Source organism: Pleurodeles waltl, chromosome 6 (assembly GCF_031143425.1).
Source record: "Pleurodeles waltl isolate 20211129_DDA chromosome 6, aPleWal1.hap1.20221129, whole genome shotgun sequence".
In the NCBI taxonomy this organism is placed as follows: Eukaryota; Metazoa; Chordata; class Amphibia; order Caudata; family Salamandridae; genus Pleurodeles; species Pleurodeles waltl.
In genome coordinates this window covers 1,456,048,462-1,456,076,050 of record NC_090445.1, presented here as the reverse complement: position 1 = coordinate 1,456,076,050, position 27,589 = coordinate 1,456,048,462, and the positions used below count along the sequence as shown (strand labels likewise).

At 39.7% G+C, this 27,589-nt stretch overlaps 1 protein-coding gene across 1 annotated transcript in view; it reads left to right on the top strand.

The window, feature by feature from the left end:
• ARID5B (AT-rich interaction domain 5B) overlaps nt 1-27,589 on the top strand; it is a 407,941-nt gene that overhangs the window by 1,482 nt on the left and 378,870 nt on the right. The window lies entirely within an intron of this gene.

Sequence of the window (27,589 nt, the reverse complement as noted above, 5' to 3'; positions counted from 1 at the left end):
ATAAAGGCAGTTGCGCTGTCACAGACATGTTTGATAAAATGATAAACGACTGTTCCTTTGCGAAACTTGCCTTTTCTTTCCAAATCCACGCTTGGTTGGCTAGTGAGATGATACACTGGCAGATGGGCATGTTTGAGTCAATGTTAGACTTCGGATAGACTTAGATGTGAGTCTAGCTTGTTGTGGGTTTGGCAGTTCTGGTCAAGTGTAACCCAACACTGCCTCACTTTGTACAAGGGAGGGCGCCTGTGGTGCACAGGCTGGGCAAGGGAAGGCTACTTTCATGTAATTGTGCGCTGATTCGCAGAGTGATGAGCGAACAGTGCTTTACAATGGATACGCGCCGAGGTGTAATTTCATGTACGACCACAGCGGTGCTCTTGTTAGCTGACAAGCATTACATTACGGTGACAAACTATTTTCATAGCGTCTGCGTGGACTGCGCCATATTTATGTGACTGGAATACAATTGTCAATTAGATCATCATAGACGCGAGCGGGCGAGGGCGGGTCGCTTTGGTTTCCGTGACTGGCGAGCCAGCTCGGTGTTTAACTTCTTCCGTTTTTATGTTTGCTGTGTATTTATGAGATGAGTAGCCGGCAGCTCGAAATAAATGATTGCACAATCCTGACCTACAAGTATCGGATTACCCCTGTGAGACTGTGAAGTGATCAATCCGCACATCTCACGTATAATTATAGATGATTATTCGAATGTCAACATTAACACGAGCCCAACCGTGTGCGGATATTGCATAAAAAGCACGCTCTTCTGCTGGCATGTTGCTCGTGCAGTGAGCCCCCCATCCCTTTGGCCTAACTTCACAGCTCAGCTGTCACCCCCCCTTCGCTCCACAACGGTGTATCGCAAAATAATGCCCCCCTCCCAACCACGCAATTTGATGGGGCACCTTCAGTCTCCCCCCTCATTGATATTAATTGGCATTTGGCTGAATACCTCTCCCCAATCTGTTAGGCCCCTCGCCGCCTCCCCCTCTCCAAGGGCGGAGGTCCTGCATCACTGGGGTGCAGGGGCCTGCATAAGGCCCCCTGCAGCCCACCTAAAGTTTACTCGCTTTATCATAATTATGGCTTTAGCCTGTTCTGTGAAGTGAACCGAAAGGGGAAAAGAGAAAGTATCCAGGAAGAGAGAGAGAGAACACCTGAAATGCCATTAATACAACTGTTTATATCCATTTGTTTCTGTGGCGCTTCTTTATTTGCTTCCTTAGAACATTCCGTGCCCGCGCATTAAACAGATCGCTCGAGTGTTCGTATTGTGAAAGACGCAGCTTCAGTGTAGGTTGGCGAGGGCACTGGTGTACTTCACTGGGCTGATTTTGTTTTTATTTACATTTGTGTGTAATCGTTATTTGAAAGAAAATTGGAAATGTGTTTCCATCCAAAGAATTCGCGAGCATCCCTTACAAGTCAGTCCTTTGTGCTATTGACATTTAAGTGATGCAGGCTATTTTTCGTAGCTCTTTCATAACACGTTAACAGCAGAAAGCAGCAGGCAGTTACATCTACTTTATGTCGTGCTGTAAATATTTACAAGCAGCTCTCTGGGAAACAGTGGGAGTGCAGTGCTTGTTTTGAAGCAGCTTTTCATGCACGTGTTTCACTAATAGGATTTCGTACGCACTAGTTTACTCACAAAGTAGCCACACTGAGCGTGACCGTCATGTGCACCCTTTCCACAACACGCAAACACGCCCTTGTGTAGGATCCGCTGATAAACATTTACCTCTAGTAGAAGAGAACATGGCCTGACTCTGTGATGTCATTTCCCCTCTGGCCCGAGTTAGTCATTCATTAGCAGAATAGCAGCAGCAGAACTAGCAACAGCATACAGTGATATTTGTCTGGCAGCCTGCCCGCTGAAACCAGCGTTTGGAGCCAGGGCCTGGAGAGGGCAACATTACACTCCCATTAAGAAATGTGCTTTGTTTTCACTTACTCGTTAACTTGTTTATGTACAAATGCTTTTCCTGCTTAGCTAAGTTTTTTAAATTGTATGTTCTCTTTATTCCAGTGCCTAATATTTTTTATTAAGCTAAAACTACAATATTAAGTAACAAAACGACTGTTTAAGCAGATTTGGTATATTGTGACTCGAGCTGTTCTGATAATTACTGCGTCCCAGCCTCATTGTTGCATTGCTTCTTTATAATACTTTGGCAGTGTTGAGGTTTTATATCCTCATTTTCTTTACGTTTGTGAACATTTAACACTGCACCTTGAAAATATACCTGTTCACATTTAGCTGAATATCTAGCCCTGCACACTATGACTCTTTAACCAAGGTGTACCTGGCTGATGAGCCCATAACTAGGGCAAACTCAGGTGGCATGGTGTGCAAAATAATGATGGATTGGGATGTGGCTCGAGTGATTACTAGAGGTTGAGATTAATTTAAACGTTCCTTCCATCACTGATTTGTAAACTTTTTAAATATGTAAACCTGCCAGCAGTTGAAGAGTCACCTTTTCAAATAACACAGTCCCACACATGATAGGCACTCGCCCGTCACCCGCCTCCCTGTAAACAAAAACTCAATTGTACCTCTAGGCCTTGTCACTTCCCAGCTACATTTGTGCAGTATAAATAAACTTCTGCCTACCTACAGAGTCGGGTAGTAGTTTAAATTCAGCAGAGGAGCCATATCAGCAGTGGCCAAGAGCATAACAGGGATTTGCACCACTTTTTGTTAGCTGATTATGTGCTTTGTTATTACTGAAGTAGCCTCAGACCTTTGTGCAACAGTTTACATAAGGGGCCACTATGTGTAGTTGCAAAGTTTGCATTTATGCACCTATTGAAGGTGTGCTACTGTTTGTGACCACCTACTTTAGGAGCTCTAGGAATTACCGAGAAGATGCTTGCAGTAGGTGTGTACATGGCGGGAAGGCATCAGGAACTGATTGTGGTTTTGTTGTTTGTTCCAGTTCTTATCTGCTCTTTAGCTTAACTTGAATTTAATGCAATTTATTTTATTACAGCTAAAGTACTGTCTGGTTTGGTTCACAATAAAAAAAAGACTAAGCAATCCAAATTATTACCCAAACAATGTACAATTTAATAATTAAAGTTGCTGAACAACAAAATGGCCTCCTACCCAAGAATGAGTGACTGACCACACTTTATTATATTCTTATAGACACTTCATTTGTGCATATTCTTTTTGACAGTTATTTTTGTGTTGCATGTCAACAAATTGCATTGTAATTATCTCTTCTTGCATGTCATTCTCTACCCCTCTAGGAGGAAGGTAACGTTATGTTGGTGCTGAGTGTTCATTATGGATATAACATGATGGAGTGTTGTGGTAATGCCAATGTGTGAAGCAGTGCGAGTATCTACTGCAGTGTAGTGTGTATAGCTGGAAAAGTATTCTCAATTACTCCCATGATAAGCCCAGAATCCCATCACAATTGAACCCAGGACTGGTGGAGGCAGTCCTGCTAGAGTTATACAAAGAGTGAGGCACCAGCATCCCTGGGAACTAAGTCACCAGGTCGTGTTGTTAGGGAGAAGACTGCCTGCTCAGTATATAACATCTAGATTTTGGTGGATGATAAGAGAATCTGCTGGGACTTACAGCACAAAGCCCTGTGACTTCCTTCCTGTAACTCTGGGGATTGTGTTCTATTTACGGCCCATGCTCCCCTTCACCTTTGTGGGACTTAGTCTATAGTTATGGCAAGTTCTCAGTAGGTGTGACTGTTCTGTGCTTGATATTATTTTTTCAACTTATTGTAAACAGTGCATGTGGAATTTACTTTGTGTTTTGTGGTCCTTGGCTGAAGAAGCGTCAAACGCTGGGTAGGTGTGGGTCTTCTCTGCCTTACATGCCTCCTCCATAATGTTTTGGCCCTCTTGCACAATGCGGTGAAGGCCCATGAGATTCTGTTAAGTTAAGGTTGTGCAACCCAGATCATAACTACTTATCCAAAGATTTGCCAATCCCAATGCACCGCAATAAACTAGTTTTAATCAGAAGAGGATTCTCAAAGTCATTAAAGTTGCTTACATTTTTTATGTAATTAGTAGACATGTAAAGTACATTTTGGGGAAGTGCTTTGCAGATGTAACGTTGGTAATAGTTTGGCGGATTAAAAGAGCCCTTCACTCAGGGTTTTGGTGGGTTAGAGTGATGTTTTCAGAACCCTTTATTTGGCAAGATAATGGTACATGATGCACTTTTAATCACATTCCAATATGCATGGACCATACAACATTCCCTATATTGATATTGTTTAAGAGATACTGCCAAATTCCACATTTCACAGTAAAGTAGTAAAGTTGGAAGAAGACTTAGGTTAACAATCAAACGAACGGCTGGGCCCACGCCAGAAGTGAGACCTTGAAGCATTGTCATCGCAACATCTTTGGGAAGCACATTTGCCCCATGACGCTTTTGAAATTGCAATAAACAAACACAGTTATTATCGTGGACGCAAGCCAAAGGACGCTTTCAAAAGCTCAAACACACGTGGCAGTGCATTAGCACGTATAAATCGGCAACTCTGCAGAACTACCCTTTTGAATCTATGAAAGGTTTTTATAAATCTAGATTCTTAGCATTAAGATTCGGCCTGCCACCAATAAAGGATGGGCCCCATAACTGAGCCCGCCGTCATGCAAGCTGTGTCAGGGATCAGACTGTGTATATGCCACATTTTGCAGTCTGCAGGCATAACGCTTATACGCCATCTTTTTAACGCTAACGGAGTAAGAACATGTCATCGAGCTCTGCCTGTGCGCTGTTAGCTTGCCTGCTAACAGTTATCACGACTGTGGAGAAGTTATTCAAAGATGGTGTACAATCCACCTGAGGAACCTTTTCGAAATGTCCTCCCCTCCTCCATTTTTGCACTTTTCACGCACCAGCCCTTTGACTCTGGCATGTCTGACCTGATGACAGACAATTATGAAGAGATCCTGATTCTCACATGCTTTGCTTTGTTTTTAACGTTTTTTTACTCTTCTTTCTCTGCACTTTATACACACTGACACTTTGACTTTGGTATGATTTGAACCTATGAAAGGTAACTACTGAAGAGATCTTTGATTCCTTATGTTATTGTATTTAATTGCTCTTTTTACAGCTGTCAATTGCGTTTAGTCTGCCAAAATGTCCCCCTCCTTCATTTGCACTTTCCATTAGTTGGCACTCTCTAGCTTCGTATGCTCAGTAACATTAAGGACAACTACTGAACCGCTCACTTGACTCTCCTGTGCCTTGTATATTTTACCTGTTACATTTCTTTTTCTTTCACCTGTGACTGTGCTTTTTTCTCATGTAAAGTTTTTAATTAACTGCTTCATGATTAATAAAGTACAAATATAGTAAAGCAGGTTGCAGTTTTTCTCGTTGTCTTGGAAACACACATTGCCCAGTTTTTACTTAGCCCACTAAAGCACATATTACCCAGACAGCGCATACTTTCCATTTCTCCTATCTCGTCTCCTGTTCAGTGGTTCATGAGACCAAACTTTGTCATAATATTTTTCCTTGTATGAGATACATGCTCATAGATATTTTGAAATATCCCCCTGACTTGTGTAGGTATGGAGAGCTCAAATTTTAATTTTCTTTCTGAGGGCCATGCTCGTCATATTTAAGTAAATCCGTTATATTCAGTGTTCACTGCCTAATCACAGATACATTTCTGATAAAAAGTAAAAAGTGCACATCAGCTTGAGGAAATTCATTTCTTAAAACTAGAAATAATTGTAAGTTCAAGGATATACCACACTCACGAAGACTAAGAATATCTATATGTGATGGAGGGTCTGCTCACCATCTTACCTAATGTCTCAGAAGGTTCCACAAATTAATTCCCACTCTGTGTTCTGACAGATGAGCGCCATTCTGGAACTGGAAATCTTCACATAATCTCAACTTTCTCTCTTCTTTAGCCTGACATGAAGGGCCCACAGGGTTGAAGATATCTTGGTATCAATTTGTGACAACTTTATATATAATTCAATTAAAGATTGGCTTATAAAGACCATGTACATGCAACATACAAAATCTTGCATTTTAATTCTACAAAGCTCCCATCAAACCCAGAGTAAGTCTCTGACCTGGATAGGATTTGTAGAAACATAACCTGAACTGACCCAATAACGAAAAAATCAAACAGCTGTAGGGCAATCTTACCAGCAGGAACAAGATTTCTCATTCTTTGTGTTAAAACTAACAGGAAGGACGATTGTATTGGTACTGGCTACTGAAGTTCATATTGCAAGAATTCTTGGATCTGTAATTTGAAGTCAAAGACATAATCAACATCAGTGGCTGTCAGAGATGTTGCCCACTGGATCCAATGTGGATGTAGTGCTTTAGCATGTGGAACGTTCACTTTAGTAATAGCCTCCAGAGCTGGAATTGGGGATACAACAATAATGCCCTTCCCCTGGGCAAGAGGTCTCTCTTTATGGACCGCCATCTGAACAGCAGTGAGGATTTTCACAGTGGGAGAAAAGCGTTGTTCAGCTGTGGAATCTAAGTGTGATTTATATGCAATTGGGACGGTCTCATCCTCATTGAATGTCATATAGGTGAAACCACTGGCACCAGTAATTACTCTGATGACCAAATGTTTTTTTTGTCACTTGTATGCAAGTGTTTTGCTTCAAGCATGTCTTTTTGCAAAGCTTTTAGGATGCATATGTGTTCGACTGTCAAAAATGTACCCGTAAAATCAGGACGTATTAAGTTGTACAATGGTTTGATGCATTGTGCATAATCTGAAATATATGTTCTACCAAAGTTTAAAAAACCCAACGCTGACTGGAGCTTTTGTATTGTGTTTGGAGGTTGCAGTTGTGCGCATTTTTCTAAAAATTGGGGCACCAGGGTCCTGCCTTCAACTGACAATTCGTATCCAAGAAACAGGACACCAAGGAAAGCTATTTTCGTTTTTTTGAAGTTAAATTTGTAGCTGATTTCAGCAAATCCTGCAAAAATGCGGGCCACCCGTCTTAAATTTTGTATGAGGTAATCGTCTGTAAGATAAATTTCATCTGCATGTGACAACGCCTCAGGGTCAATGTTGTGTAAAATAGATGTAACACGAGCTGAGAACAGTCCTGAGCTGTTCTTGTACCCCAGTGGGAGTCAACAGAATTTTTTCTGAGAGCCAAGGGTGCTAAAACTTGTTAGGTCCCTACTTTAAGGCACTATGTTTTGGCAGAAAAACCCATTTGATATATGCAGGGTCGTCTTATATTTCCTGCGTACTATATCGTTCATAAATGCTGTGCTGTGTGCATTTTATATAGGAAATGTTTTTGTGTGACTATTTAAATGTCGGTAGTCTAAGACTATTCTATGTGAATGGTCGGGTTTAGCGACTGCAAATAATGGATTATTCATGGATGAGTCTGAGGGTTTAATGACACCCTGGTACTCCAGTTGATTGAGCATTTCCCTCACAGGTGCTTTAACATCAAATTTTATAGGGTATTGGGGTTGCAGTTGGGATTTTATTGGTATTACGTGGTGGGGGAATCTTTGTCCCATCCTACGTGACTGCGATATAACGCAGGTGCCTGTGCCAGTGCCCAATCAATGGCATGCATTTCAACAAGCTTTCTGGGGACAAGGGGTGAGAAGAATTTTTCAATCACATCCTCTCCATAAGGGGGATAGGGGATGAAATCTGGAGGCCAATCTTTTTCAGCCAGCAAAATATCATAAATAGAGACGGTGAAGTCCCAAAAGATATAATCAATTATGCGTTCAATATCCCCTTCTAACTGAATAGTTACTCTGTGCACCCTATCGGGTGTGCAGACACTCATGCCCGAAATCTCAACTTGTAAGAAGTCATCAGTTGTTATCACCTCCAGATGCTCTTGAAGATCCTGGCAAACTATTGTGACCTCTGCTGCACTGTCAAGCAGTGCCAGTGCCCACTTCTTGTTCTTCAGTAAAGCCCTCTTCTTGAGTGGCATGTCAAACTGTAACCGCTGCCACTTTTTTCTTTTTAAATTGGGGTTTTTGTTGGGGAAACTGAAACTTCAGACGAGCGTTGTGAGTCCTTCCTCGGTTTCACGTACTAAGTTTGCTGCTCTGACCGACCACCTCTCTCACTGCATTTGTCCGGTGAGTCCTGAAAGGAACGAGATTGGCGTATATCAGCATATTGATATCTGTCAGGCATCTTTATATTATCCCTATTTCTAAGGTTATACCTATTTTGTGGGGTCTCCGTGTGTGGAGAGTCTCCCCTTTCTTTTTTAGGTGTTTGTTGTTTTTTATCCCAGCGTTTTTTGGGACATTCGGGCGCTTGCTTGGTAGTATCTTTATTAGATCTGCCTTGAAATTGTGATTTAATCGGTCTGGCCCCCAGACTATCTCGACCAATACTAGAATAGGTCTCTGCGATAATCTTTGGTAGCTCCCGTTCTTGATCCTGTGGCGGAACATCACGGAACCGCATACGCACTGCGAATGCAACTGCTTCTCCTTTAAGATACCTTAATATAATTTAGGATACCATGGCAAAGTTGCCCAGTAATTGCATCCCCAAATCCAGGGCTGGGACATCCCCGTATTCATCGTGAATTTGTTTTAACACATCCGGAAGATTGGCAAGTGTTGGTGTACCATATGCGGTAAATACTGTGCCCCATGTATTGCAGTTATCAACTGTGGGAAACATCCCAAATGGTAAGCACATAGTTCAGAATTCTGTGTTTATCCTGAGGTCCTGTATTAGGAAAAACTGCTTCCAGTGCATTTATTTTTTGAGCTAACCAAAACGGAATTTCCTCCCGCTTGGTGGGTATCTTACCCATGATCGAATGTACAGTCGCAGGGTTAATGCCAGGCATGACTGCATGTTGTTGCACTGGGGCAGCACATGCAAGGTTAGTATTTAATGTTTGTATGACAAACAGTACTAATAATCTGTATATTGTCGTCAGCTCTCTATATAGGTGGCAAACCTCAGCTACTGCTAAGGTTGCTGCATCAGGGTGTGGTGTATAAGTGGCCAATAAATGCCAGGTTGGGCCATCATTACTCAGAGGACTTAACCTAACATGTAACATTGTATGTGGTAGGGTGCCATCAAACCAGTTGTTATGGTCTTGATAAAACAATGATATTTCTAAATATGCATACGCTCTGTATTGTGCAGGTACGTTTGCAGGTGTATAGTGGTGAATTGTATTGGTGTTCCGATCTACTGCTGGAAAGGTGACCCAGGAATAAAAAAAATCTGTTCTATAGGCTGGATGAGCCTCAACAACAAAAGTAACTAGACCCCCCCCCCCCACCCCCTGGGCCGTTAGGCCATTTTCCAATAAATGTACAGTAAGAGCCTATTTACTGCAATTGCTATCCTTGTGGATTCGCCATTTTAATGGTAGGTGTATGTTCAGAGATAAGGACACCTAGTGGGGATTAGTCCTTTTAAGGTTCAAGCTTGAACAGCCTACAGCCCAAGATAAGTACTACCTATTTAGCTGAGGAGGAAATCCTCAATACCACGGATGTCTCCGTATATAGTATTGAGGTGTTTTTAGCCTTAAATAAAACAGAGATACCTAGGAGGATCCGAATATTAGTGCCTGACCAAACGTTGGTGCGCCATGTTGCGTAGGTTCTCATTATGCTAATGAGGCTACTGGATTTGGGAGACAGGTTCACATGGATTGTCAGTACTAAGTATGGTTCCACACCAAATGACACCTGTCGGCCTAATCCGGGTTCTCCGGCTAACTAGCAGCGCCTTATCTCTGGCAGAGATTATTGTGGCCACCGGACGCATGATAAGATAGACTCCTCAGGGGAATCATGGTCGATGAGATCCCTTCCCTTTCTCTCAGTTACCAATGAGTCTCATACCGGCAAAGACAACAGAGGCAGAAAGTGGTTCAGTAAAGATTTATTGAGATAACTGCATCTTAGATAAAAAGGAATGTATTGCAATAATTAGGATGATAAAACACAATAGAAACAAACAGGTGACTAACAGAGTAAAACACAAGAATAGTCCTACCATACTTTCATCAGGAGTGATGTATATATTTCTCATACCTACACTATGTCGGAACACAGTTTAATAAGCCTAATCTGCCCTTCAGGTTTCCCCATGGGGGTACATCATCCCTCATACCTGGAGGAAGAAGCCTGTAGTCCAGAGAGACACTGTCCCCATGTGGACCAGGGGTCTGGCCGTGTAAGCAACTGGCTGCAGTGAAGCAGTCAGCAATCAGCATACAGTCAGGATCATCTGACTGGAATCTCCCTCTGACATGTCTGGGACAAAGGAGTGTTTTTATAATAAAACAACTGCCATTCTAAGAAATTGTCCCCACATATGAGTGTGTGTTTTCTGCGAATGTTGGAGACACAGCGTACCACATTTGTCGTCAACCCTATGTGAATGTATCCTTGGAGAAAGCACAAAGTGAAATAAATGTACTACTAGGAATATGATGCTTTCCTGGGCGAAAGTACAATGAGATAAAGCAAATAAAACAGTACCGCAAAAGTAGCTATTGCTAGAAAAATAAAGCAATGATGAAGAAAATGTAATAGGGTTAAAGTGCACAGCGGCAGGCCTAGTTTAGCTTAAAACAACGTGTCTAAAACATGGCTAAAATGGCTATACAACCTCATGTCTTTGTGTTGTAAATTCATACAGATTCCCCTACCCTCCACCTAATTCTTGATGTTAGATTCCAAGGAAGAACGCTTCTTCCTATGATCATGTACGGGTGACTAAGTTCCCTGGGGAACTGGCGTTTCGCCCACTCTGTGACTCAGGCAAGACTGCGTGCAGCGATACTTCTTTCAACCTTGATGGGGTTCTAGGCTTATTATGGGAGGGAATTTTCCCAGGAACGTACACTGTTTTGCAGTAGATGCTCACATTGCTTCACATATTTCACTTCCACAAAACTTCCTGGTTGTATACTCATAACGCACACTCATCACCAACATAATAGGGCCTTACCTTCTAGAGGGGTAGAGAAAGACATGAAAGGAGGACTAATTATAATGGATTTTGTTAACATGAAATACAAGAATAACTGTCAAAAAGAATATGCAGAAATGTGAAGAGTTGATAAGAACATATTAAAATATGGTCATCAAGTCATACTGTGGTAAGAGGGCATTTGGCTGTTCAGCCATTTTAATTAACAATCTACGTATCATTTAGTTAATTATTTCAAGTGCCTAGACTTTTTAGATTTAGATCCAAACTAAAATGTACTTCAGCCAAATAAAAAATAAAATTAAACTAAATTAGGATTCAAAAACAAAAAAAGAATTGGAACAAACAACAAAATCACAATCAGTTCCAGTTGGTTAACACCATTTACACATCTGCTGCTAACATTATCTGGGTCATTCCTAGAATGGGTTGTAAGAAAGATTACATAAAAGATCACAAGCTCAAAAGAATTGTTCATTATTAAAAGCTTAACGAAATTGCAGGTGACATTCTTTACTCGTATTGTCTGTAGATGTCGAAGGCAGATTTGGAGATTTTTTTAAATAATTAGTCAGAAGAAGTAATAAGTTTAAAATATAGAAGTCAAAGACTTCTACAGAATGATTTTTCCTACTTACATCTCTTTCTGTAAAAGTGGAATTATGTGTGAATTGCAAGGCAGTTGAAGAGAAGATAATAATTTGTAAATTGTTTACACATAATATACCAGATTTGAACCAGAGCAAAAACCGTTCCAGCCTGAAACAATCTTTGTAGTTAACAGTTTTAGTTTTATACCACATCCTCAACATGTATTTGGCAACAGAATGCTCTCAAGCCAAGGAATGCATTGCCAAATACAGCAGGTACCACCAACAACTGAATTAATGTTTCTGACATATAATTCACTCCCATTTTGTTACATTTTGCTAAACCGGTGAGGATTTTCTGTTTATTAATACTCAATGATTGGAGAATATAAAGCTGAAGTAATAAAGTTATCCAAATTCATTTTTAGTATACTTTTCAATCATATATTGCATACTTGAATCGTCCAAAGTAAATTCACTTTTACTACAAGTTCCTTGGTTATTTGTTAAACATTGCTAAATGCTACGTATTATTGGCATATGGTGATTAATTGATTCTCTGGAAAAGTGATTATCATGATTCTTACCACTCATTATTTTAATTCTTCAAATAGCATGTTTGCCATTTCTCATACTCACATTACCATACCTTTCTAAAAATGCATCTTCTGTTAAATCCAGTCTACTTGTATGGGGAGGGGCAATTTGTATTCTTTAAAATGTATACATATCCTCTTCCAGTCTTCCCTAAAAGGGATCTGTTATCTTTCTCCAACAAGGTTCCACCTCTTACCTTCCAGCTGACATTTACAAATCATGGGCAGAGGTGGGATATGGACACTCAGATGGAGCTATTTTTAAATCAGCCCTCAAGTAGCCCACAATACACATGTCATAAAAGACTTGCCAGTAGTATTTATATGTCTATTTTCTCATTGCCTATATTGTGGTGCCACTTGTACTTGCAACACAGTTTTAATTGGGGCTGATATTCGGAAACATGACATAAGCCAACTTAGGTGCATACCTTGAAGCAAATTTTATATTGGGCAGTATTCTTATGCCTATAGGTAAAAACTGGATTCTGTGTGTGGGTTCACATTTTTCAGTGAAAAACGAAAAAAACTAAATTTTAGCCATATCCACTGTGCAGTTGTAAGACAAAATGTGAAACAAATGAAGGAGAGTGTTCACTATTTCTTGCTTCGGGATGCCATTCTCTGAGGTGGATAGAACAATTTTAGCAATACAGTCCCCTCTTTAATGCAGCCTGCCACATTTGTGCAACTGCAGGAAGCACAACTACAAGTAGAAACGTGGACAGCTGCACCCTTAGGCTGGTTTGTAGATGCCGTTATTGAGCCCCGAGGTACCTTTAAGCAGGTACACTGGTATTTTGCTGTACAGGAGGACCAGATTATGAAACAGAGTTAACTAAATTATGTGGCAAGAAGAATTATGCAGCATAACATGCCACATTTGTGATAGCATTACTTTATTATTTTGAGAAATGGTACCTCTACCTGGGAAAGGATTTCCCCTTACCAGTACCAGTTTAACACCCAAATGCAGCAATAAGCACCTGCATGGCGACCAGCCAAACTTGCCAAGGGCCTTCCCGTGCACAGGATCATATATCGCCATGTTTTTAGTAACTTTTGATCTATTTGAACTTGAAACCTTTTTTTTTTGTTAAAATCCACAGTTTATGCAGGAGATAATGGATTACTTTGCAAATGCGGCAAAACCATAAAATGTGAAAAATCCGCAGCCCAGATTCACAATATTCCAGTGGCGCTGCCTATGAGCGATATCATGCACCCTGAATGTGGCACCAGGTGCTGACGGGGCAAGGACATTGTAAGAATATTTTATGCAGGTTGTACTCTTCTTCACTGAGTGGTGAAAGCTTCTGTGTTGAAAAACTCTGATTTAATGTAAGCAGCTTATTTTTAAATAACACACATCATCATAGAAATTAGTGGGGCAGATCATTTTGAGTATTATTCAGTTCATACGCAGATCAGAACATACTTCCAGTATGTAGCTACTCTACTTTTTGCTGCCATATAATGCGCCTCTAAGTAAACTAGCTAGAACATACTTCCATGGCTCCACAACATTGACAGCTATTTAAAATCTGGTGATGTAGCAGAAGATCTCAGGCAAGACATTGTGACCACCCCCTAATCAAAACAAATACTTCTGAATCCTCTCAATTTGGTCAGTTTTCTACAGTTATCAAGTTGCAGTCCTACATTCCATCCTCTTGCAGCATGCAATGACTGTTCCAGAGCAGAGGAATCTTGGCTTTTCAATATGTTTCAAACTGGATTCAGACCTGAATGGATACAAAGTGTGATGTGTCTGTTTTGTATCAAGTGCACGGGCTCACTGGTCCCTATTTCAGTGAGCTATTCAACACCATCTCCTCCCTGTACTGGTCCCTTTCAGACCTATGCATGCAAGGCTGTGTATTTGAACGGATAATGGCTATTCCTGATATATCAAATCCAGATGGTTGCCTCTCTGCCTTTTAGATTCTCTCAAAGTCATTGAAGTAAGAAGTCCACAGGGATCCTTTCTTGCTGCTATGTGTATATTGTTTGATTTTAACCTACAACTTGTGACCCTTTTACTGCCCTTTGATGAGATTATATTTTATGTGTATGGATATCATCCATAGTTTTGTGCTGTAGAAATGTATTTTAGCAGACTTCTAGTGATCTGTTAACCCTTCTTACAAACCAAACTTTCAATATATGGGAGCAGAATCAGTAGTCATTAATGGTTAAAATGGCCCTCATTTGAAGTCGCTTCCTCTCTCACTGCACTATGAAAAGAACCATTGTTGATTTAATGCAGTGAACCAGCGGACACATCTTTTACCCTTTTCGGTTGCACAAAGACAGCCTCCGATAAATGCATTCTTACAAGTACCCACTGCAGAACACCTGACCTGCAATGCAGAAATTTAAAGCTGGACTTCGTAAGGAATTGCGCATCTCTCAGGAGGACTCCTGTACTTTTGCCTGTAATAAATAGAACTGCCTCTTCTTGGTTGCAGAAAACATTCATAACACCCACCCAGTCTTATCCCAGGAATATGGGCAAAGGTAGTAGGTAAGAGGCTTTTATTTGACCTTTAGTAACTAAAAAATTGATGAGCCATGGGTCCAGTTGTTCAGGGAAGACGTATATGTTCCTTTAAGTTACACAAAAGCTGCAGTACAACTGGAGAGTAAGTAAAACCTGGCCTTTAGAGAAGACTTTGAAAAGGGGAAAGTATAGTGAGTTATCTGCCAACAAATTCCAAAGTAAGAATATTCCAAATCTGCTTAGTCCTCTTTAATAAGTTGTTAGTTTCACTTTGCTACCACTGTATTTCATGTCATATTGTTGATTCTTAAGAGTTTATCAGTCGCAGAACTATAGTTTTCCAGCTAAATATGACTTGGTTGTCATGGCAGTGCACAGTCACCAGTGAATTTCTTATATACAGTGGTTTCACCTTCTTACCCAATGGTTTCAATTACATATGATCATCTTTTAAAAACACTTTTCAACTGTTTGCATCCACGCTCTTCCCCGCCTGTTGCTCTCATAAGTCAAGGCCAGAGCAGCTCACTCTTCCAAAGCGCTCTGGCTTAACCATGAAGGTTTCACTCTATCTATCTGCCTGTATGCATTTCTCCACCCTATCGTGAATGTTTGTGGTTGGTGGGCACAGAAGCAGTGTTTTATTTTTTTAACTTAAGCAAGTGTATCCAGACAATGTCCTATGGAAGTCCCACTAAAATCATTATGTTAAGGGGTTGAAACATTGATTAATTTAGCATTGAAGTGTGTTGTTTTGACCATTTTTTGAACACACACATTTGAGTGCTTCTTAGGAACACAGGGGCTCTCCCTTGTCATTCACTTAGTTCTTTGTTGTCATGTCGTTTCACTTTGTATTTATTCGGAATTTGCACAGAAAACGAAGAAAATTGAAACTGGACAGCTTTATTTATTTTATTTAGAAGATTTGTAAAGCATCACTTGTTATCTTTTGATTCTGTCAAAGTGCTACTCTGTGTAACACATTCTGAATGTATGGTAGCTAGAGTCCATGTGGTAATAAGGGGGCTGGGTCTGATATTCTTCACTGTGGTTTTCCAAAACTTGAGGTTCAGTTTCAAAGTAAGCTGAAGCACTTCCTTAAATTTATGTAGTTTGGCTCCACACTCAAACTTAGGTTCAGTACTTTCAACGTTTCGGAGCACTGAACTCCTAGAGTCCTGCCTCCATGTTTAATCATTGTCAATGGCCTCAGTAAATTAGATGTGCAAATTCCGATTTCAGGATTCCATTTAGCATGTGATGGGCAGGGGGAATCATTGTTTGTAGGTATCTTGGACCTTAGCCCCACTAGGTATTGTAGACAGTACAGAGTACTTTAAACTTCATTTGTTATTTACTAGGAAACACTGTGCAGCTTTTCCTGCTGGTTTAGTGTAGTTACAACTCTACAAGTTCAGGCGGTCAGAGCCTGGCTACCTAGTTTTGGAGTATTTCATTCCAGAGAATGAGCTCTTTTTGAGTTCACGGTATACTTTTAGAATGGATTTCTAATTTAAAACTTGTTTTCACATGTGTCGGAGTGGCACATTTTAGATACTGGTGTGTTAAACGAGGTTGTATGAAACCAGAGGACCAAATCTGAAAGAGAATTACAATAGCTGTAGAATAGTAAATAGGCCATAGCTGAAAAAACTGCTAACAGTGCTGGAATTTGTATGCAATCTAAATTAGACAGTAGTGCGAGGCGGCATTGTATGAATTTGTAGATAATACAGAAACAGACAGTAGTGCAAGAGAATCACATGATGTTCTGTTAGCAACAGAATCAAATGAAATGAATCGTGTTGCAACAACAGCGGCACAGAAATAATACCCCGCGTGCATAGCTGAATCCAAGTACATCACAATGTAACAAAAATAAAATGTGAGACAGATCATTTTGTAACACAAAATGGCACCCAACAGACACCAGAATCAGTGGAGCCATAGCAGCAGCAGCAAGGTCAAATTGGGCTTCTGTATCCAACACAAAACCAGATCGCCGAAGGGCTGATTCTCTCAACTTCATCTGCCCTCCTAAAGGTGTTTTTGAGTGACAGACTTTTACCCTCAAAATCTTCGTTTGCGAATGCGGAAATCCGGCCTCCGGGTAAAAATGTTCTCACTTGTAAAATGCACAGTTTGAGGTGGGTTTGTGGGCGCTACTGGATCAGCACACCAGAAAAGGTGACACTGAAACATTTTTATGTTTGTGGGTGGGCATTCACATACCATTTGCAGATAGTTTCACACCTTGTAAGCGCTCCACGATTCTTCTATCAGTATCAGTAGTAGGTGCGTTTCCTGGGTTGAAATGATATTTGCAGGGGGCTGTAAAAGCGAGAATGTCAGATTTTAGCAGATCACGCAGATAACACGCAAAGGTTTCTTAATGCTCTTTCAAGGGAAAGGTGCCAGCTTTTTTTTTTAACAGGTGTTGAGTCAGCTAGTGAAACACAGAGGGAGAACAATACCGCAACATCACTCTTGTTTCTAATGATAAATACATATGGGGAACTGCAGCCTCATCAATCATTCTAATTAAAACAAAATAGTGAGCCCTGAAAACTTTAAAAAAAAGGCATCAGTGGGAAATACAAAATAAGCACGAGGCCAGTGCTTGGCACACACAATTAAATGTCAAGAAAGGAAAACCACATATATTCCCTGCACTAGCTACTGTACCTCACATAAATGCTTACTTGTGAATAAAGAGCGTTTTCTTTGTTACCTAAAGAGAACCTAACCAGTAACTCCAATGCCGGAAAGAATGGCTTTTGGTTGTAACTTATTTTTGCCATTTTTAGCATTGTATGCAGTGTCATTATTAGGTATGTGCGAAATGCTAATAATTTTCTTAACTAACCCAAATTTCATAAAAATTGCACTAAATACAAATATTGGATTTAACGTGCATTTTGGACACAAGGATGCGTTCCACAGTAAAAACATTAGCAGCAAAAACACAAGTACCCCGAATGACAACCTCTTACTTTGCCGTCATTTGCGTGTTTCCGGTAGTATAATTTTGCACAAATGTGGTGTAAGTATGTGATGAGGTGGAATGGTGTAATTTCAGGAATTTCACTCACCAAACACAATGAAAAGTTCACAATAGCAAATAAATTATGCTGACAGTTGAAATTTCGCGTGGGCCTAGTACTGTCCACATCAGTGGTATTCACGTTATAACTCACCCATGAATTAAAATCCGAGTTACCACTGCTCATGTTTTGCTGGAATCCCTTTCAAGAGGCTGGCAGGGCAGGGCAGTGGATGAATTAAACTATTTTGAAAGACCTAGCCCAGAGTTGTCGCCTAATGGATTTCTCTCAGTAATGGTCACAAGTATTTTCTATGCCTGGCAGTAGTACAGAATTACATTTTGCACGTCAGTGTTACTGGAAGTATACAAGTGCGGTAGATTACCATGTGTACTCCTTGGATACTTTGTGACTCCCATACATTTTAAAAATCTGCTAGAGAAACAGAGAAGTATTTCTGCAGTAGCACATTTCTCTCTTTTTGCTCTATACATTTGTGAATCGATCTGATAAATAACAATGTCACTGCCACAACAATCCCTAAATTAAGAAGAATGTGAAGTTAATTGAAGGCTATTGTACAGTCAAATCTGAACTGTGATTTATTTCTCAGGTGCCGTGTGTGGTTTATTTTCTTGCAGTGCTTTTGTAAGTGCCTGTAGAAATTTCCTGAGTTTTACACAGCCTCTTACTTGCATGCTTCCAGTAGTTCTGTATAGCCATAATTAAACCATTTTTTGTTTAGATTTGAGTATGTGCAACTATCACCCCCTCATATCAAAGGGTACTTTTAAGTTGATTTCCTGACTGTGACCAGTATAGGCCTGGTGTATCTATATCTAGCCTTGTGTATCAGTGATTTAGCAAGGTATTGAAAATAAAGCCAATTTTAATCTCTCTTATAAATGTTAATTTTGCATTGATTAGTGAAATATTTGTGAACTTTATGCGTTGAATGAACTGTATGTAGGACCCATAAAATCCAACTATTGGCAAAGATGATTCTAGTGCTGATAATTGTTCAATATTTAAAGGTAATAAAACAGACCTTAAAGTTAGAAGACCAAGAGTGTATTTCAGTGAAGGGGTAGTGAAAGGGATGCATAACATCTGTAATATCTGTGTATACACACTGTCTGCTTGTTAAAGTTCATGTGATCCTTCTCTAAGTCTCTAGATGTTGAGTCTGCTGTAAATGGTTGCTTTGTGTGCAGCCTGTGAGGTTCCTGCACAGACAGCACTGATTTTGAACGACATAGTAATAATAAAAAAACTAATATAAAGCTTTTAATTGTTTGATAACTATGATTTGTGAAACTTAATCTTTACTAGATTATTCTGAATTGCATTTAGTTAAATATCCAGAAATGGAATTCTGCAAACTCAACTAAAGAGGAGGTGCATTTTCTTTATTACTGTATATCCGACGTCCATTTCCATTCTCAATTTCCGTTTTTAAGCGCTCTTTGAACTACTTGAACTCTGGTTACCCTTAAGCCCCTAAAAATCCAATCACCAAGCGTTTCTTCCTCCTGACTGAAATCAGATCTTGGCTGCAGGCATTTCTTTTCTTTTGCTGGGCCACAAAAGAACAAAACAACCTCCGTGGAACATGCCTTGCAATACACAGCGTTGTGCCCAACCCTTTGTTCTTTATCCAGGGCTCTAGAAGGATGTTTTACTGCAGTAAGTCGAAACAAAATGTTTGAGAGAGGCATTCATTGTGTCCTGTTGCATTTAGTACATTACACTTCTTCTGTAGGCCCCTTTGCAGAATTCACAGTTTAATTCATGTGACAGAGGCTTACTAGTACCCAAGTTAAAACAAATAAATATTTCTAACCCTAAACGTCTAATAGAGCCTCATTACAAAGGCACATGACGGAGTTGCAACTAGTTACACCATTCCCAGAAGTTACTGGGACTAGTATATCTTTGACTTTAGTGGGTGGGGTTGGTTTGCAGATATTACCTGGTAACTCCTTCCCAGTTCTCCTACAAATCAAAAATTTACAGCAGCGACAGTAATGTTTGCCCCAATGTCGTTGGTTTTTCCTCATATCCCCGTGGTGTTTCAAGCGGAGACTCTACCTCCTTTTACCAAGCAGATTCTCTTGTTGAAAAACAAAACATCCACTGATTTACTACAGAATTAGCAATTCCATTGGGGCCAACTAGTATTGTTATTAGCACAATTGGAATTAAAAGTCACGAGTAATAAGCACCTATGAGTGTAAGTGTTGAATGAGTCAACTGTATAGGACAACTTACAAAACATACAAGCTTTAGACTAACTTGGAGTATTCTTAGTATTCACAAATCTTAATAAAAAAACAGTAATGTCGTATTTGAATCTACATCATAAACAGAATGTGGGGAAATTACTTTAGTGGTGACCTGGCAGTCTCGTACCGCATCCAAACAGTGTTGCAATTAAGTATGGTATCACGCTGTTGTGAGACTTCACAGTGCAAATACAAACAGTGTCTTTGCTTGGAAGCAGAGAAAAACACTCCTTATTCATTATTTTTTTAAATACAGCCCTTTTCCACGTATCCACTCATTCTAGTTTAGCCAGTGGTCATATGTACCTTTAGTCGACTGGAAATGGCATAAAGGAATTACAGTTATAAACTGACTTAGTTCCCAAATCTTATTAGTGCAGTGTCAAATGACAAATCTGTTACGTTATGGACAAAATTCTGATGTAGATCCCCTGGATCTAACACAGAACCAATTACTTCTTTCTTAGTCGGTATAATAATGCTTTTAGTCGAAGGTCCCAGGACTGTTCTAATGAAGAATGGTCTGATGAAGGCAGTCTATTGGAGTATACAAACCATGGCTTGTATATTAGGTAGAGATTTGCTTCATCACTAAACATCACTAAAGGTGTATGTGCTTAGAGAACATCTGACTTTGATGGGCCTACCATGGTTACTTTGTTTTTTTTCTTACCACCCAGAAGCGTACCATAGGCATGATGGTAAATGGTCGAAATGCTCGGTGGAGGTCTTTATTATGGTTCTCTGTGAATCTAAGGCTTGAAGTAGTGGACTTGAGCATTACAACCTTCACAGTGAACTGCCCAACCATCTGGCAAACAGATGTCACAGACATAATTACTAGGATACTCCTAACGATATTGTACCAGAATATCATGGTATAAATAACGTTTAACAAAAATATAGTTTCCTAAGTATTGTATAGCTTACAAAACTGTTGCGTCACTGGTGTTAATAATAGAAAACCTACACCTATTGGTGATATTTTAGTAAAAGAGGTTTAGGCAATAACATTTATTTCAGATGATAGTTTTGTTACGGGTATTCTGACTTCCAACCCTTCTGATTCTTGGAGAGCCAATCTGCAGTCACATTTATTACCCTGGAATATATAAGTTACTAGAGATAGATTAAACTCTAATATAAAATCATCTTCACAAAAACCATGGTCATGGAAGCAGGATCTTGTCTTTGTGTTTAGTTCTAATAATGGTGGAAAGTCAACCATCCTGAGGGTAATGTCAAAACTTGACATGTCTTTTGATGGCATTTTTGTTGTCCTGCATAAGATACTGGAAACAATTCAATGGTTTGAGTAAAGACCCTGTTTTGAGTCTGTCAGAAGTCTTCCACTTTCATTTCTATGGTTCTGCCTTAACTTCGATGCTGACTGGTGTCTAATTTCAGCACAGTTCTCAGGTTGCATATGAACATCTTATAGGCAAACAGGTACAGTAACCTCGTCAGCACTGGAATGGGAGCCTTTCCTTCACCCTCAGATGTTTCTGAACCTTTCCCTTGGCCATCACAATGTGCTTTATGTGTTTTATTTCTGTTTATAATTTCAAAACCCACCATGCTAATCTTCTGTGTGGAAGTCAAAATAGACTTTATGTGATTCACTCAAACATCTGTAAAGAAATTGGTGTGTGAAATGGGCTCAGGGTCTGATGCGTAATGAGTAACTTCAACATCTCTAATGATGTCCCACTAATGATTTTTCTGAAAATTTTATTTTGGACCTATTTTAGCAAAGTAATTGATTCATTAAATTAACAGTGCCCCTCTGGAATGTAAAATGTCATTTATTAGTGTAAAGTGAATAAAGCCTACACACAAAATTCATGACCTGAACGAGCAACAGCTCCTTGCATAATGATGAAAGAGACATTTTTTACAACAGATCATTATAACACTCTAGCTTATAAAATAAAAAATCAGAGCAGTACTAAAAACATTCTCACCAATACAATATATCTGTTAAAAATTAAATGGTAGTATTACATGCTGAAACAGTCCCTCTGTAAAACAATCTAAGTTGAAGATGAGAGGTGCAGCTCAGCCATATGCAGGGGTTAATTCAGTGTCTCCGTGATGTGCAGAAATGCAAAACATATATATAAAAAATATTTCCACATGTGAAATGTATTCCTGTGTTTGAACTAGCACATCATAATAGTGAAGGCAGAGCAAAATGTACCCAAGCAATCCATAAATATGGAATAAATGTTCCGATGCAGTCTTAACAACAAATTCATAAGTAATTGCAATACCAAGGCATTTCTTCAGAAAATGCGTTCAGTTGAGCAGAACAGGATTTTCAGTTGTAATATCACCCATTTCTTAAATGAAGCAAAAGTAGGGCACAATGTGCCTGATTTAGAGTTTGGCAGATGGGGTTACTCCGTCAGTAACATGACGGCTATCCCATCCACCTTATTACGATTCCATTACATGCTATGGAACTCGTAATATGGACAGGATATTCGTCACATTTATGACAGAGTAACCCGTCCGCCAGACTTTAAATCAGGCCTTTTGTGTTTTAAAAAAACAAAAAATGTAAAACAAAAAGTGGGTACCACTGGTACTTTGAAAAGCCACCCACTGTTTGGGAGAGGTGCCACCAAATTGCTTCAGTCTTCCTTCTTCCAGTCGCATGTTGCAAGGTGGGGAAAGGAGCTAGAGACGTTACCAATGACATGGCGGAAATACTTGCACCACCAGGGGTCTGCTAAATGCCCACTATGTCTGAATGGGATTGTGGTACTAGCTGCCAGATTCTAAATCTGACAGCAGTAAAGAAGAATGGCTGAGAAGTAGCAGTGAGGCCCTCAGGCTTTTATCTCGCAGTAGTCTGCTTTTCTAGAGCTTAGTTAGTTTTAGGGGATTCCAACAGACATCTGGCTTGCATAGCACGGGAGAGAGAGAATACGTAGAGTGGGGCAGAGTGGCCCTTACCAGCGCTGCATGCAGGGGCACTCTGGTATTGGAAAAAACACAACCAGTGCTACAGATCTGGAATCTCAATGTCTATTAATCATAGATTGAGGCTCCTTGCCAACAGGATGAAAAGCCCTCAAGCACCATAATGGTGGCATGCTTCACCATCGGGCGCCTCCTGGCACTGGCTTTTCAAATCCAAGTGCAAGCTACATCCTGGGGATAGGTAAATTGGTGGTGGGGTGGGTAGAAAATATCTTTTCTTATTGTAGTATGAGGTGCCCTTTGATGAAATGAAGTTGGGAAGATGGGAAAGGAGGACATTGTTAAAACTACCTCTGAAGTGGATGCATGTGTGCTTTAGATCTGCTTAGTTCTGGCTTCTTACATAAGTCAACATCTCATCTCACTTATGGGGTTTTAGTTGCCTCCTCTAATAGGTGAGGTATTTGTGGAGACTTGCCTCCTGGAGCTCTTGGATTCCTGCCATGTGTGCACCTCTCCCCAATGAGGAAAGATGCCCACACATTAGGGACCTGAGATCTCCAAAAAATGACACCAGATGTACAATTACACTGGTTGTTTCTTTGTTTGATTTATTATTCTCTTTACAGCACAGAGGGTCCCATGCCCTGATAAAAGCCTCATCACCTAATTAGAGGTTGATAGGGCAAAGACATATTGGCCTCACTACATTGCTTGAATTAACCCCAATGAATGACTAATTCTACCTTGGAGGGACTAGAATAGAGCACCCAAATGTCTACCACAGAGGTAGTTTTAACAAATTTCCCGCATTCTCCTCTGCTCAGCTCCGCCCACACCACCGTCATTCAACTCATTTTTAGGTCAAGCAGCTTTTCCAACATGTTGGTATGTGACTGGGCTTTTAACCATGCCCACCCCACGCCCATCACTATCACTCGTTCATGGGCTTGCCCTTTAAAAATCCTTTATTTTCATTGATAAATGCTTTAAGTTTGTCCCTCCTTGGGGCAGTTTAGTTACCGCCTTGGACATCGCCCCTGTTACATGGCTAATTGCACTTGTGCTGATACGTTTGACTGCGAGCGTACTTCTTTTTCCTTTTGTGTGCTGCTTCACGCTGATGCCATGGCACTTTGAATCGGCCCGGTTATGTGAAACTGTATTACTTTTAATTTTCAATTTATGTTGCAAGAAAAGCCCGGTTAGGAATTTACAACGCTAATAGCTCTAACTCAAGCAAATATGAGACCCACTGCATTGCAAATGCTTGTTCTTATATTTTTTTATGTATTTAGATATACAGAATAGGCATGTGGTTAACACATAGGTGGAATGCACAAGTACTAATTGTCGAGTTATACCTAAAAACAACATTTGTCATGCCTTCTAATTTAGTGTGTTTCTTTTTACATAAATTAGTAATTCTTTCCCGTATTGTGATGGAAACCCAATAATTTTTCCAGCATACCACCACTGCCCCATACTTTGTAATAAATAGTCTGCCTCTTACCTCATTCAGACTTACATAGACGTACATGGATTTAACATAAATTCATTAGTACAGCATGAAATCCTAAATCTACAAATCTCACATTAAGCCAAAGTTCATGTGGTTAGTGCAATTGTATTGTGATAGTTTTACAGCAGAACAATGATATGGGTGCACCCCTGTCTCTTTACAGTTCAGATCACTTGTCTCCCTTTTAACACAATATTCATCGTGTTAACTCCTTTTTGGGAGACCCTGTACTGACACCTATCTCCTCACCAGGAAACATCTTCCTAGAAGAAGCTTACAAGTAGGGACATCTGTTTATTTGTTATTTTTCTTGTAAAACCATTGTGCAGTCAATTCTAGAATCTTCTCTCGACCTGTTCTATCGGAAATGTTGCTCTGTTCTAAAAAGCCAGATTTAGGCTTTATTCTTCTGGCTTAGTTTAAGAAAGACTTAATGTTTGTCACATGCATGGTTAGAACAGCAGAAACCTAGCTTTCCATGTATTGCGCTAACAATAAGTGACATGACCATATCTCAAGGGTGTTGAAAGGAAGCCTTGAAGCCTGGCAGCAGAGGAAGGCCTTGTTCAGTTACCCTGGGACAAAAGTAATTACACTTGGGCTACTTTAGCATTTAATTACCTTTTGGCTTCATTACAAAGTTACCCAGTATTAGACTATTGTCAAAGGAAGGCTATGTCTACATATTTGCACGGTCATAAAAAAATACGAATACACTGTAATATCAAGCTGTGTTCCTCTAAGTATAGATGCCACATATTTTTGAACATCCTATTGTGTATTTGGATTGTAAGAGCATTGGTATTTATTGTTAATACCCTTGATAATGTGCACATACATACGCTGAGCCATTTCAAAGATTTCAGGATGTGCTTACTGTAGCTGTATCATCAGAGATAGGTGACTTGTGTTCTGACTACAAAAAACCATAGGTGGTTAATCAACATTTCAGTTATAGTAAGGGTCTTGCGTAAACCGTGGTGCACTCATCCCTTTGTCCTCCTAGTAAAGAAGATATAGTTAATGTTCTTTTTTAATTTGGTGATCATTTAGATCACCATTTTGTACGTGTAAATCACTGTGCTGCAGGCTGTCCTTCTGAAAAAAAACATAATGTGGAATTCTGCTTCATTATAGACTGGCCCTGTGAAATATAGTACCAACTAAAATAACCAGCAGTGTACATGGAGAAAAGGTTAATCTAATAAACATATGAATTAAAAACAATATTATGAAATCTCCTGTGTAGGAAATGTATTTGCATTTATATATGCATTTTAAATACAGGTCTGTCAGAATATTTCTAAAGGCATTTGTATTGGGTACACGTTAGAATTACTCAGTACAAGAACTTTTGTTTTGCTTGAAAGTCCTGTACATACCTTATTTTTAATAATACAACATGATTTGCATCTTCTTTGACCATCAGCCTAAAGGCGGAATGCTTATCCACATTGGGTTTGGATTGACTATTCACCTATCCTGATGATATTACTACAAATAGATGTAGCTTATGCCATCGGCTGCAAATCTCATGAGGGGTGGGTCCACAAACCAAATGTAAATGAATCTTTGTGAACATAACACAGTAACAAACTTGAGGTGGCCTCAAGTATCTTTCACTTACACATGTAGTTCACATGTTCACCAAAGATTAAAGAAGTTTTGTAACTTTGATTAAAACATGTAACAATAATGTGTTTTGGCTTCTAAAATGCACTAATCAACATGCTTGTGAATTAACTTAAGTTATGCTACGTCATGGTCACCAGCATTTTTAAATAGTATTCATTAAATAGCTGCTTATACCACATTAAAAATTGGTGGAACCAAAACTAAATAATTTCACTACATAGTCAGATTGACACTTCCATACTTTAACAGATAAAAACCTAAGGGAACACCTAAAATGTATACAATAATAAACAATAAAGTTATTGTAGTCTTTAAAGTCACCTGGACATTGAGCTGGTATTGGCAAAGTAAGTAATCCTGTCAATAGGCAAATTATTTCATAATTTTCACACTAACTAGTATCACACTGAAAAAGTTAATGTAGAGGCAGAAGATGTCAGAAAAAAAGATCGCAATAAAAGATCGCATTGCCAGAGAATCGCAGGATCAAAACTAGCATTAGATACTCATATTGCACTTTCACAACATAGGCAGTAATGAAGAGTTTGTGAATAATAAAGTGACTAACAAATATTGTATTCAAACTATAGTTAATACAATGTTGTTTTATGTGTCTTAGATTGAATACGCCGATGTTATGACTCATTGCCTGATCAGTCAGGTTAATATTACCTGAACAATCCAAGCTAAGAAAAGTTAGCAATAATTCTAGTCTTATTCTTGTTGATCAACATGGCTTTGTTCTAGAAATGGATGTGATAACACAGATATGTACACAATTATCTATTGCTAATTTCTGGAATGTGGATGGCCTTCAACTTGTTGGAATGGAAGTTAAAAAGGTCTTCACTCCATTCAGTTGTAGCTACAGCTGTTCACCTAATCACTTTGAGACTGAATCACGTTTTCTGTAAGTGTGATTTACTCTTGTACTACTACTCCTTGGAGAAGTGCTACATTACTAAGGGCCCAATTTCATTCAAGGCGGTTGGGCCATTTTCCACCAGGGCAACAGAGTAAAATACTCAATAGCCCTGATGGCTAAAATACTCAATAGGCCCTACTGCCAACGGGGACCACCATTATAGCAGTTCCTGTGAATGCATTGGAAATTTGCCCTACAGCTCTGTCAAACATGATGGAGTAATACAGCAGTGTTTCCAGTGTACAGAAACCCATAGTCGTTTTTCTATGTTTGAAAATAAAAGAAAGCAATGACCCCTCACCATGGTAGACACCTCCCATGGTGAAGGGGGCACTTTATTTTTTTATTACTGCCCCTTAAAATAAGAGTTTGCCTGGTAGTGTCAGGCGGTAAAGAAACAGCAATACATCCACCCATCCTAATTGGGCAGAAGACATATAGCCAGTTCTTTGACAGCTCTTAATCCGTCGGACAAGTTTGGTCATGGTGGAGATGGAGTAGTCTCTGCCGTGGTCAAACTATGGTCCACCCACTTTTAATTCGGCAGGTGGACCATCATGTTGGCGATTAGCTTACTCTGTCACCACTGTGATG